The 13,902-nt window shown below is 46.6% G+C and overlaps 1 non-coding gene across 1 annotated transcript; it reads left to right on the top strand.

The window, feature by feature from the left end:
- The first annotated feature begins 10,472 nt into the window (after positions 1–10,472).
- Positions 10,473–10,655, top strand: LOC148647771 (U2 spliceosomal RNA). The gene has a single exon (XR_015926961.1). It is a non-coding gene; the product is annotated as a U2 spliceosomal RNA (small nuclear RNA).
- The last annotated feature ends 3,247 nt before the right edge of the window (positions 10,656–13,902 follow it).

Below are 13,902 nucleotides of genomic sequence, written 5' to 3'. Positions count from 1 at the left end.
TCGTGATATTTAGAAATATAAATTTGTTTGGTGCGAGTGAGGTTTTATTTAATCTCTGACCAAGGGAAACGTTTCATTTTTTCAAAGAAATGTTTGTTAAAAAATAAAGTCATAGTTCCATGGGATTCAATCACAGACCATGTGACATGAGAGTCACGAAACTAACACACAGCGCCACCGGATTTAATAACGCAATAAAAACGCTATAAAATAATGTGACTAGGCACAGAAAAAGTTTACAGCACAGTACAATAATAAATGCTGACCGTGACTTTAGAAGCATAAATTACCTTACACTCAATTTAAACACAAGCTGTCTTTCTGTATGAACCTCTAAGCTGGTTCATACAGAAAATGTAGAAATGCATTAGCCTGATTATGATTAAAAAACATATAATTAAAAACGCGTTTACGATTTAAATCAGAACACGATTTAAATCAATATAAATGTTTATATTGTAACACATACTGTCCAGCCTCCATTTCTCTATAAAAATTTACTCTGTTGCACACACACACACAATGTCAGAAGGGAAGAAGGTGACTATTCATTGTTATCAAAAATGACTTAGAATCGATCATGTTGTGATATTTTGAAATATAAAAGTCAATTGATATTCCATAATATCGCTATTCTATTTTTTCAAAGAAATGTTTGTTAAAAGAAAAGTCCAGCACCAGCTGGATTCGAACACACAACCTGTGCATTGTTAGTCACACACGTAGACCAGTAGGCTACAAGACAACTCGCATGAACAGGGAGGCGAAACAGCCCTGTCGCAGTACACTAATATAATCGTACCGTTATTAAATTCTTTAGATCCGCGATTCCATATTATATTCCCTTTTAATCAAATTCTAAAAGTATCCTTGTTGACTCCAGTATCACGTTAGTTAAAGACTTCGAAGCTGTTGTAACAGAAGAAATAAGGTTCTTGATCCCGAGATGAAGTAAAACAGATGAGTTTATTGCATGCAAGGAACAATAAAGCCGAAGTCTTGTTTCCCGCAAGAAACAACAAAACCGAAGTATTGTTCAACGTACTGTTACAAACTTTTGGGTTATATAGTGTTTTCTTCTCCGTTTCTGACGTCACTCGGTCTGATGGTAAAGAGGGGGGTTCATGGTATTTGGCCAGTTTACGAAGTTCTGGGCAAATGGTCAGTTTAACATTACACCCAGGGGGGTTCCTAGCTTGCATCTGCAATCCTTATCAGTTAACCCCCTTTCCTGCCATAAACCCCAGCTTGTGACTTAGAAGTCTAAACCCCCTACAGAAAGGATTAAATTCAAACCCCCGTCTTCACATCTTTCTTCATTCCCCCCTTATAAAATATGGCATACGTCACTGTAGCCTATTTTTATACATACAATGTCAGGGCAGATCTTTCCTTTCTTGGCGAACAGGTATGTATTGCCATGTCATTGTATGTTCCACGGTTATAGCAAGATGTGATACATGTTTTTGTGAATGTGATGATTACAATTATACATATAAACAATACTACTCCTACAGATAAACACTATAAAAAGGTTCCACCCCAGGCCCCAAACACAGACTTTACCCAAGACCCAATTCCCCAATTTTCAGTATAATAGTCCTGATATTTCTGTCCCTCATTGTAAATGTGTTGGGCCAGATCTGAGATGTGCTCAGAATTATCAGGAATATATGTGCAGCATTCAGTGCCAATTACTGCACAAGTTCCTCCTTGGGCCGCCAGTACATAATCTAAAGCTAGTCGGTTCTGCATGGCCACTGTTCTGAGGGCTACCATCTCATCATTAACAGCCTTCAGACTAGATGAGGTAGAATTTGCTAATTCTTCTAAAGTCGAGGCCATTTGAATTAACTCTCGACTCAGAAAGTTCATGCCGGCTTGTGGAAATATTATACCTAAATAATATTCCCAATCAGCCAATATTCTTTGTGGTCTGTGGTTAGGTCCGAAGGGGCTGTGGATTTGAACACGGATATGAGGAACCACATATCCTAAATAACATGAGCCAGACCACTGGGCTGGCAACCATGGGTAGGCTCGTTTTCCACAAATGAAATATGTTCCGTTTGGCGCTCCCCATGCCTCTGAAAATAAGAAACTTATACCGAATTGTGGGGTGTGCCGATCCCATCCTGGAATTTGGAAGGTAGAGGTGGATATATTTGCAGCGATGGTAAGGTTGCAACGACTCCATCCAACCAAGTGCAGACCAATTAGTGTGCTGAAAACATATGTTTCCCTCACGTTCCTTATTGAGAGTCAGGTATGGTGGTGTATGGCTTCTGTTATATTTAGGAGCGTAAGAGCCTGTGAAACTCGTGGGCTCTAAGCCTCGCTCCTGTAGATATTATAATGTTGTGCAGGTTAAAGTCGTGTTATGGCAACCCCCCATAGTTTGTCATATTAAAATCTCCTAAATTATCCCTTCAAATGATCATGCCTATGACTTCCTCGCGACGCCAAGGAATGGCTCCCATAGGAAGTCCTCCCTGTACATATTTGGGTAATGCAGCACACACCCAGCAGGCACTTTGGTTGGTTTTCTTAGCTGTCAGATAGGAGAGGCCTAAAAAGGAATTAATTCCATGTTCTCCTTTGTGGGAGAGATGATCATTAATTCCTGCGGAACATAGTCCTACAGCAACAATTATTGTTATAAACAGAAATGATTTCATTCTGAGTCTGTAAATGGGGATGAGGCTCGTCGGCAGTGTGGCGCGTGGATCCAGCGATCTTTTCCTTCCACTCGAACCGCAGACTCGGTTGTCAACAGGATCTGGTAGGGTCCGTCCCACCTGGGCTGGAGAACCTGTGAAGGAAATTTCCTGATCCACACCCACTCTCCTGGGATGAGGTTGTGCCCTCCTTCAGGTGGTGGTCCCCACGCCTCCAGGACCTGCTCGCGGGCTCCTTGGGTGGCCTCTGTCAGCTACTTGCAATAATACAAAGGAATGGTTGATCCATCTGAGGAAATCCCAGTCTCAGCACCTGTAAGAGAACTTGTTTCAAATTATTAAAGGCGGCTTTTGCTGCGGGAACCAAAGCAATCTTGTCCTTGTACTGCACTCCCCCCTTAAGCAGATCTGTTAAGAGTTGTGCTCACCCTGTAAAAAACATTGCACCCAGGCCCTGTTAAAATTTCACAATGCTAGACACAAAAGGGCCTTATCATAACTGCTTCTATTAGACACTCTAAAGCTGAAGCAACTCAGACTTGTGGGTTTCCTCGTCAGGGGAAGCGCTCAGAATACCTTCAACATACTGAGTGATCACAGCCAGTTGAAGCCACGTGATACCCTGTTCTGCATAGTCATTCTTTTTAATGCATAATATTCCAACCCAATAGATCTGGAATAAAACCACCCATTAAAATCTGGTACTCGGCAAGTAAAACTTGCTGCCCCAATACTCCTGTGGCCTCCTGCCGTCTTCCTATATGCATTACTCTATAGCACACTGTTGAACAGAGGAGTGAAACAAGCATGACAGTAGTGCTCCAGTATCCCCTAACAGAGAAACCACCACTCCATTAACAGTACATTTTTAACCACTGGACTGGGACAGACTTAGGGAGGCTACAAGGGATTTACAGGATCTAATCGTTAGGTAAACAGATTTTCTCACAAGACGTTATTCTCCCCAGTCTCGATTCTAAACCTACAGCGTTTCAGCATGTCTTGTTTCGAGACATTCGAATAAAACCAAATTGTTTCCATTATTGCAACTAATTGTATAAAAATACAAAAACTCTTTAACTACTTTTACGTCCACCTGTACTGTACTTATACGTTTCAAACGCTCTTATATTTTCCAATCTCCTTAAGTTGATTTTCGTCAAGTCTCTTTAGTTACGTCTCTAGCCAGTCCCGCTGGCTAAACACACTCACACCGTCATTTAGTAGACCAAAACTGTATGTGCTGTATTCTTGTTTTACTTCTACATGAATCCTTTTAATTCCTGAAGCGCACTCCAGGTTCGCTGCATTTCTAATTTCGGGTGCGGTACTTTAGCCCACCGGTCAATATCTTACGGTTTTGGATTTGATCGTATGGGGGAAATCAGGGAAGGTAGGTGCGATTGCAGACCTCCTCGACGGGGTGCGAGACAGTGTAAGAGTGGCGCTGTCATCAACGGCGCCAGCCCCTGCTACATCAAGTCCTTTCCCACTTCGAGTGAGAGTACAGATCTGCGGGCACCCTCCCTCTAACAGGGGAGACCCTGATCCGTCTTTATCACACTCATACCAAGTGTTATCCCAATCAGACCCCCCTTCTCCATATGGCCACTGAGGGAATTGATCCCAATTATTTTCGTTTCCTGCCTGTTTGTTCCCCTGTGGGAGAGCAGGATATAACTTAGTCGCTGGCTGCAGCACATTAACCAGTGCAGCGTGACCAGGAGTTAATTCCTTCTTTAGTTTCTCATTCTCCTCATTTTTCTATACTCTTTCGTAGCGAGTAAAGTATCTTTTCTTCCGTTCACATCTTTCTTCAAAGCTTAAAATGTTTAGGGAGAAATGGAATACTGGTGTGTGTTTTTTTCTTTAAAGTACCAAGACCAGCTATATACTGTATGTTTATGTTCCAAAATTAATATCGTTTATGGCCTTCACACGCGTTACAGTATGCTCCTATTCTTTTTATGCTCAGCTACTAAGATTTCCCTTCAGTGGTAAAATTCAATATCTACAACGGGCACAGTAAAGACGTTTACAGTAAGTCTTTCTACGACAGACCAATGGACCACGAGTGCCCCTGTCGGTCAACCAATCACGTACCGCGTCATCTTGCGTCATGATACGCGACACCGCAGCCAATTACCTGCGGTACGTGTCTGTAACGCGCACTTTGAATGGCTGCATCTGTAGGCATAAGTTATCTCAGCCTAGTTTTTGTTAGAGGAAGTCTATGCTGTGGAGACTTTGAGGCATGCATTTTAGGATTGTGTTTTTGTCCATCTGTTGTTTTATGTGAGTTGGTGAGGTGTAGGATTAAGGAGGGGGGTCAGCCAATGTTAATTGAAGCAGGCTTTGTGGGATGCTAGGCCCAATATGGCTTCTTGGCCGTTTGGCCAAGATAAAATTCATGTGGCTTGAACACAATTCTCTTTCCTGAGGTCTGGAATGCGATTGAAGAGTGCCTGAGCTGAGAGTGCCTGAGCTGGTCTCAATTTGGGTTGAGCCCATCAGGTTAAGACCAAGCAGCAGCAGCAGCTGAGCTGGGTGGGAACCAGCAATTTCTTCCTTCGTTGAGGCATGCTTTTAGGGATTTATCTATTGAATTGGTGGGGTGTTTTAGCTTTGTGGGAAGCTAGGATGACTTGGTGAAGCAGTGGGTTGGGTGTAGGGGGAGGTGCAGTGTAGGGTGTAACAGGATGTACATTAGGTTGTAGGGTTGCTTTGTGGTTGGATGGTTTTATTTTTGTTCTGTTAATTGATTGTTTGGAATAAATGTTTTTTTTAATCTGTTCACAGTATTCCTCCTCTGCCTTTTGGCCAAGATCCTGAGAGTACGTAGCTTGACCGCGGCTCGACGGCTTACCTGGGGTCGTGAAAGGCGTGGAGGGAGAGTCGGTGGAAGACTACGGGAGAAGACTTTTGCAACATCGAAGAAGGCACTACCAAGAAGTCGGATTTCTGGACATCGGAGGGAGCAGCGGCAGGAAGAAGACCAGAGCCACTGGAATCTCCCTGGGTTGAGCCCAGGGGGTGAAGGTGGGGCTCCCCGATGACGACGACGAGGGGTGAGATGCCTTCTATTGCGGCGGCCGTGCGCCCGATGTCCCGTGAGGGGCAAATGAGGGAAATGGTGCGCTTTGTTCTTAAAAATCGAGACGAGAGAGGGACGTGGTTGATTCGAGGAAGGTTTGAGAAGGAAATTGTGGACAAGGTTTTGGAAGTTAAGAAGATTGATGTTTTGGCTATTCAGGATTTCCCAGGGAAGTGTATTTTTGATCTGACAGTTACATCAGGGGAAGAATGTACTAGAGTATGGTGTAAGGCGCAACTATTGAAGGAACAGGAGCCATTGTGTCATTTCTACGTGGAACCTTTGTTTGCGCGAGAATAACGACCGTTGGTGGTCCACATGTTCAACCCCCACGTGCCGGAAGCGGACATTGTCACCTTTTTACAAAGGTACATGGATATTCTTGGGGCGGGACAGAAGATTATAGATGAAAAAGGTTATTGGACTTTCAAGCGTCGGTATATGGTGCGTTTCCATGCAAGCGATGTGGAGGTGGGCTGCGTTATGAGCCCCCCGGCTAATTTTAACATTAGGCCAAATAGAGGCTACGTGCTTTACCCCGGGCAGCCAAGAACTTGCCGCAGGTGTGGACAACTAGGGCATATCTCAGTAGACTGCACTACTGAGATGTGCAGAGGATGTGGGAGAGCAGGGCATGTGGCAGCAGGTTGCAAGAATCCTTTAGTCTGCAATCTGTGTGGAGAACAAGGCCACAGCTACAGAATGTGTCCTAAGAAGGCTAGGAGTTTTGCTTCTGTTGTTTCTGAAAAGGAATTTACGAGTGCAGTTTCAGTACATCAGTAGTCAAGGGAGGTGAGACAGGAATAGGAGACGATACTCACCGGGAGGATCCTCGGAAGGCAACTGACCAAGATCCTGGGGAGGGCCCATCTACACAGAGGGAAGCGTGAGAACAGCAGGCCCCGGACGGAAGATTGAGCCACGAACATCAAGAACTTTTTACGGCTCTTTTGCCTCCTGTTGCAGCTGTTGCGGATTCGGAAGAGGAGGGACCTTCGACATCCGGATGGACGACCATGGAAAAAAAGAGGAAACGTAAAAGAAAGGGGAGGCATGCACCAGGAGAGGACAGTCCCGGGAATGAGGAGAAGAGGTCTAAGGAAACCTTCTCAATGTCAGGAGAGGAAGGGCAATTATTGTCAGATATGGAGTATGAAGATCCTAAAATATTGAATGTAGAGGAGGTGGAGTCCGGCTCAGAAGAGGCGCCAGATGGAGAGAAGGGCCTGAGGAGGAAAGGGGAAGAGTCTGAGGGGATTGTGGGAACTGAGTTCAGTCAAGAGATGGAAGACTTGCACGCAGGGGTGGCTGTGATTCAGGAAGGAGTTTTAGAGAGGGATGAAGCAGCAGAACCCGATCCTCCACAAGAGGCAGAAGGGAAACCGCCGGATCCATCTTTAGAGGATCATGAAGGAGTACCACCCCAGGAAGAAAGTCAGGGAGACCCTGAAGGACCCAGTGATTCAGACGAGAGTGGGACTCTACCGCTTAGTGGTGTTCCTGGAGAGAGTGAGGCCTAGCCTCTCAGCCTGGACTTACCCTTGACCCCTGGAGGGTATTTTTCATCTGCCGAAGGGAGTGGGGTGGAGAGTCCAGCCTTTCGGGAGTTCCTAGATGCTGGACTTGATTTCTGATTCTTACAGTTATGAACACTTGTAAGATTGTCACCAGTAATACACAGGGACTGAGAAATGATGTAAAAATACTGGCTGTGTTTACGTATTTATCAGATCTTAACCCTAGCCTTTGCTTTGTACAGGAAGCACACTTGGGGGGTCCCGCTGATGTTCATAAATTTTACCAGGAGTGGAAGAAAGGTCCGTCCTGGTGGAGTGTGGGTGGAGTACACTCATCAGGGTTAGGTATTTTATGCGGGGACCCTAGTTTTCAAGCCACTGAGGTAGCTTCTGTCGTGCCCGGTCGCCTTTTAGTGGTTGATGGGTGCTGGAGGAAAGCCAGGATGAGGGTTGTCGGGGTTTACGCGCCGGCCGAGAGGGCTTTACAGTCCGTCTTTTTGAAAGAACTTGAGCCATGGTTGTATACTAACAGGAGGATTTTATTGGGAGGGGATTTTAATTTAGACATTTCTGACCTACAAGGGGGGGGTGCATGTCGCTTGAGGTAGTGTATACGGCAGTTTAAATTAAAGGATTGTTTTACTGATTTCAAACAGGGTCCTAGTAATTTTACTTCTTGGGAAAACAGCAGGGGCCACAGACGTCGTTTAGACTACATTTTTACCTCTCTGGACTTTAAAATTCGGGACCTGCAAACCACACCAGTATGGTTTTCAGACCATTTGGTTTTAACTGTGTCTTTTGAACCAGTGGGTTTTAATTGCAGGGCCAGTTAAAGGAAATTGAATGTGTCCGTCTTAGACGACGCTGCTTATCGCCTTTTAATTTCAGATTTTATTGACAGTTTTAAGAACAAGGTTTTAGATTATACATCTAAAACCGTTTGGTGGGAAGCGTGTAAGCACATCATGACCCAACTCACGATTGACTTCTGTAGGAGAAAGAGATACGAGGAAGGCAAGGTGCTTGTCACATTGCAAAAAGAACTAGAGGCCCTGTATATTGAATACAACTCCGGAGGCACCTTTCAGGCGGATAAGGCCGCCAGTTTAAAAACAAGGCTAAGAGAGGCTTGGATTAGAAAGGCCAAAGACTTTCTTTTTAGGGTAAAAGGTACATTTCTTGAAACGGATGAGGCATGCACGGCGCAGTTTTTTGGCTCTGTAAGGCAGGAGAAGGTCCTCTTTAGTGAGATCAGGACAGAGGAAGGGTGCCTCACAGATGATATAAAGGAGATAGAGGTTTCTGTCACCAATTATTATAAGAAGTTATTTGGGGAGGAAACAGTAAGTCGAGAGGGGTGGGACGATCTGTTGGATGGTGTTGAGTGTCTGTCGGAGTTATCCAAGCTAGAGGAGAGTCTTACGATTGTTGAATTGAAAGAAGCAATGCACGGCTTAAAAAGGGGTAGTGCCCCTGGGGTTGATGGCTTGCCTATTGAGTTTTACTTTACCTTTTGGGAGCAGTTGGAACCCCTGTTACTGGAAGTTTTCCGTGAAATTCTTGCTGGAAACGGGTTGGGTAGCACTATGAAGAGAGGCATCATCACTTTGATTTGCAAAAAAGAGGATAGAAGGGACTTAGACCAATGGCTTTTTGGGGCCCAGCTTCGCGGTCCAGCGCGGAGTGAGGCAGGGTTGCCCCCTGTCTCCTCTGCTATGTCTTATACATTGAGCCACTTCTAAGGAAAATACGGTATGACAGACTGATTGAGGGCGTTCTAGTGCAGGGGAGTAGTGGTTTGGTAAAGTCGACGCTTATGCAGATGACATATCTTTGTTTTTAAGCTCGGATTTTAGTCTACACAGAGTCTTATCCATTTTCCATGATTTTACGGTGGGGACAGGTGGCTTTTTAAACATCAACAAATGCACCATTAAATATTTTGGGGTATGGAAGGGCCGGAAGGACGGATTTGGTGGGATCCCAGTTGTAGCAGGACCTGTTAAGGTACTGGGGATCCATTTCCAATCGACAAATTCTGCAGCAATAAATTGGGAAATCCGCCTTCGTAAGATGCATCAGAAGCTGGGCCTGTGGAGACAAAGAAGAAGGGGGCAGGGGGGACCCGGATATCCCCCTAAAACTAGACTGCCTTTTTGTTGCCCGATTGGGCATTTTATTGCACACCCCTGTGTCCCACCCTTGTCAGTATTTTGTATTGCTTTGGTTGTCCCAGACTTAGTGCCTTGGTCCAATACAACCCCAAAGGCAGAACAACTGCCTTGGCATTACAAGCACGCTGTGGATTGGATTAAGAAGCATCCGGAGGCCAGAGTTGGGAAAATAGTTCTGGACCATAGGCGTATGTATAGAACATTTAGAAAAGATGAGGGTTATGCCGTGCTGGGTGTAACAACTGAGATATGGATGCGAATTCAATCCAAGGGATAAGACAATCGACACAAGGACTTAAATTGGTTGGGAGTTTGGAGCAGGCTGCCAGTTAGAGAGACTATGTGCAAGCATGGTCTGTCGCAGCAGCCTTTGTGCCCCAGACAAGGCTGTAAGGGGGTTGAATCGATTAAGCACGCCTTTTGGGAGTGCTGGTTTCCAACAGAGGTGTGGTCAGTGCGCCCCCTTGTGTTTTTTGACCACCCAAGAGTTTGTCCTTACCTTTGGTTTAATTTTGAAGGGACTGCCACAAATTAAGAGGTGGAACGCTAACTTCTTGTTTTGGTTTATGATTAGTTTAATTAAGTATCATATTTGGTCATCCAGGGAAGAGGCAGCTAAGCACAGCGTTTTTGTTACAAGTAGGGTGGTGGTAGAGAAGATCAGAGCGGATATACGCAGGCGGCTTAAAATGGATGTGGTTCGCTGGGGTTTTTCGGCAGCGAAAGAACGATGGAAGGGGTTGTTTTCTGTGTATTAAGGGCCTATTGCTGAAGGATTGACCTTGGGATTTGCATTGGTTGGTTTAAAAAAGGAATTCAATATGTTTATATATGTATCCAATCTATATTTTCAATGTCGAATTGTTTGCAGAAGGGTGAACTTGTGATGGGGGCGGGTTATGTTTGCATATGGGGTGGGCTTATGCTAAGAAGGTGACACTGGGATGAGAAAGTGTTGATTAAGCCAAGAAAGAGATTGGTTTTGTTTCTGTTTTTAAATTTGAGAATTTATTTTGCATTTTTGTAATAAAAAAAATCTGTTCTTATCAGTTTAATATCTGATACGTCCCCCATCGGGGGACCACATATTAAACGGATTTTTGGAACAGGGAGCTGGATCAGGAGCTTGCTCCGTCCTCTCCACGCATTGGCCCGGTATTGCAGCGCCTCTGGGAACGGTGCACGGTGTAGCTAGCGAGCAAGCAAGCAAGCGAGGTGGACTGGAGCTCCTTCTTCTCGGGTCTCGTCTCTCGTCCATCTGTGTCTCTGTGTCTCTCTCTCTCTCCCCCTCCCCGTCTCCGTCTCCGTTCCCGTGCTCCCGCTGTGCACTTTCCCGCGTCTCGACTCTCTGGGTAAGCAGGCCGGCCCCCTTTTCGGCTCCCGTGCGTTTTCCCTCCAAAAAACTTAGTTTTTTCATCCTGTTTCCAGGGAGGCGTGCCGGCGTCCATCCTTGCAGACGGGCCCTTTCGACAGCCGGGCATTTTCCCTCCAAAAACCTTGGTATATCAAACTTTTCTTTCTTTTTTTTTGGGAGGAAGGCAGGCAGGCGTGTGTGTGTGTCCCCGTCCCTCCTGAGAGAGAGAGCTGCCCCTTGCCTCTGCCCGCAGGTGCTGGCGGTCCGCTTTCGCTTGCAGCTGGTTGGGCACAGCTGCTGCCGGTGGCAGGGGCCTAAGCTAAGGAGGCTGGGCGGCTGGCGCCCCCTGCGGCTGCGGTCGTTGTCGGGCCGTTGCCAGAAGATCAAAGAGCCCGGCCAGGACTGGCAGGAAGGCAGGAAGGCAGGCAGGCAGGCAAGAGAGAGGGGGAGCAGAGTCCGGCGGCAGGCCTCTGGCTGCAGGGAGGCCGGCAGCTGCGCGGGTCCCGAGCTCCAGAGGAGTCGGCCTGCGCCACTGTGCACCAGCGGAATGCCCGCGTGTCGGTCCACGCCTTTAGGGGGCATCGCTTCTCGGCCTTTTGGCTAAGATCAAGGTTCAAGTGGCAGACCGCAGTTCCGAGATCTTAGTTCAAGGGGTCAGGCTAGTGACGAAGACGACGACCACGAAAAGGAGGAAGAACCGAATACAAAGAAACAGCCACTGGTGGAATCGCTCCAGGTGAAGCCAAGGCTGCCGAGAAGGAAGACGTCGGGCGGTGAGGAGCCTCCTTCGGGAGTGTTTTCCTTATTTTTTTCGGCGTCAGGATGGACTATTTTTGGAGGTTTACTCAGTCGGCCAATTTGACCGGGCTGCCAGATACGATTAGGTTTACGTTGAGGGAGGATTTGAATTTGGAATTTCCCCGATAGGATTTCTTTCATCGAGTCAGTGTTGTGCAAGGGACTTGATCTTTCAGTTAAGGACTTACTTTGTGTTCAAGGATATACCGCTTCTAAATCGGTGGATGTTACTTTTGCAGAGGAATCCTTTTATTTTTCAGTTTTGCAGCGTTGCAGAGAGAGGGAGAAAGTTGTTCCCCTCATACATTATGACATTGAAGGTATCTGGGCTAAAGCACGTCAGGTGATCACGGTGCATGTTTATAACCCTTTTGTGAGGAATGATGATATTTTTTTGTTTCTGAGCCGCGATGTGGACGTTGTTTCTGACTGCACCAGGGTTGTGGACAGGTTGGGAGTGTTGAAGAAAGATGTGAAGACGGGGGTTTGAATTTAATCCTCTCTGTATGAGGTTTAGACTTCTAAGTCACAAGCTGGGGTTTATGGCAGGAAAGGGGGTTAACTGATAAGGATTGCAGATGCAAGCTAGGAACCCCCCTGGGTGTAATCTTAAACTGACCATTTGGCCAGGACATCGTAAACTGGCCAAATACCATTAACCCCCCTCTTTACCATCAGACCGAGTGACGTCAGAAACGGAGAAGAAGACACTATATAACCTAAAAGTTTGTACCAGCACATCAAACAATACTTCGGTTTTGTTGTTTCTTGCGGGAAACAAGACTTCGGCTTTATTGTTCCTTGCATGCAATAAACTCATCTGTTTTACTTCATCTCGGGATCAAGAACCTTATTCCTTCTGTTACAACAGTGTGGACAGGTCAAAGGCAGTTCGCCATGATTCTTCGGCCTGATCCCACCTCCTTGGATGGCTTCAAGCACCCTCCTGCGTCTTTTGCCCTTGGGTCTGATCGGGGCTACCTCTTTTACGCGGGCCAGCCCAAAACCTGCAGAAGGTGTCTAGAGACTGGCCACACACCAGACACATGTTCGCAGGTAAGATGCCGTAATTGCAATGAACTTAGGCATCTAATGAGAGACTGCAAAAAAGGGGTTATGTGCACTTTTTGTGGCGAAGAGGGCCATGTGTGGAAGAACTGTTACACCCGGACCTTTGACAGAGTCCAGGCAATGAAGACCAACTATGCGAACATAATCATCAACGGGGAGGTGGAAGACAGTTCTGAGGCCGTGGAGGACGCTGTCAAAGAGACGACCGGCATGGCCGATGAAGGGACTTCATTGCAGGAGCTTGGAGGATCTGAGGACGTCAGTCCGGCGCCATCTGGAGGCATGGGAGAGGATCTCCCGGTTGCCTCCGGGCCTGTGGCTGATGGACCTCGGGGCCAAGTGCAAGGTAAGAGGCCGGTTCTCACAGACTCTGCTGCAGACCAGGCTCCCACTGAGGGCAGTGGGGGCGAGCAGCTGGACTCTAGAAAGAGAAAGAAAAAGGAGAAGGAGAAGGAGAGAAGGAGGAGAAAGGGAAGAGGGCAGCAAGAAAAGTCAGGAGCAGGAGGTAATCTTTCGGCGGATGAGGATGAATCTAAGAGAGCTGGTATCGCTCTCGAAATGGAAACTGAGCAGGGAGGGCCTGATGGGTCTGATGCTGACACGCCTCCTGGCACCAGCTACCAGTGGTCAGAGTGCAGTGGAGGCCCAGTGCTGTCTCCAGGACTGCTGCCGGACTCCCTCACCGTTGCAGAGTCCTGACTATTACGGCTCGGACTTCTTAATGGACAAGCTTCAGAATGAGGTGCCTTTTGCAGGATCCCCGGGTGCTGACAACACTAACATGGACACATGACTCTCACCGTCTGCTCGGTGAATGTCAGGGGCTTGAGAAACCGCGTTAAGAGATTGGCAATCTTTCAATCTTTACGCAGCCTTCGGTGTTCTGTTTTTTTCCTACAGGAAGCTCATGTGCGGGACAGTGTGGACTCAAAAAAAATTTTCCAATGACTGGCATTGTGGTCAGTCAGTATGGGGAATTGGGAGTGCGCATTCGGCAGGGGTGGGTATCTTACTTAATGACAACAGTCTGTGTGTGGTGAATAGTTTTGTTGGGGTTCCGGGGAGGGTGTTGGTGCTAGATGCTGATAGGTATGACAAGAAATATAGGTTCATATGTATCTATGCTCCCTCGCAGAGAGTAGAGAGGAAAGATTTCCTTGCCTCTCTCGAACCTTTGTGTATTACTAACAGTTTTGTTTTTCTTTGTAGTGAT

This window comes from Lepisosteus platostomus, chromosome 15, assembly GCF_059453375.1.
Source record: "Lepisosteus platostomus isolate fLepPlt1 chromosome 15, fLepPlt1.hap1, whole genome shotgun sequence".
In the NCBI taxonomy this organism is placed as follows: domain Eukaryota; kingdom Metazoa; phylum Chordata; class Actinopteri; order Semionotiformes; family Lepisosteidae; genus Lepisosteus; species Lepisosteus platostomus.
This window is presented reverse-complemented; position numbering and strand designations above follow the sequence as displayed.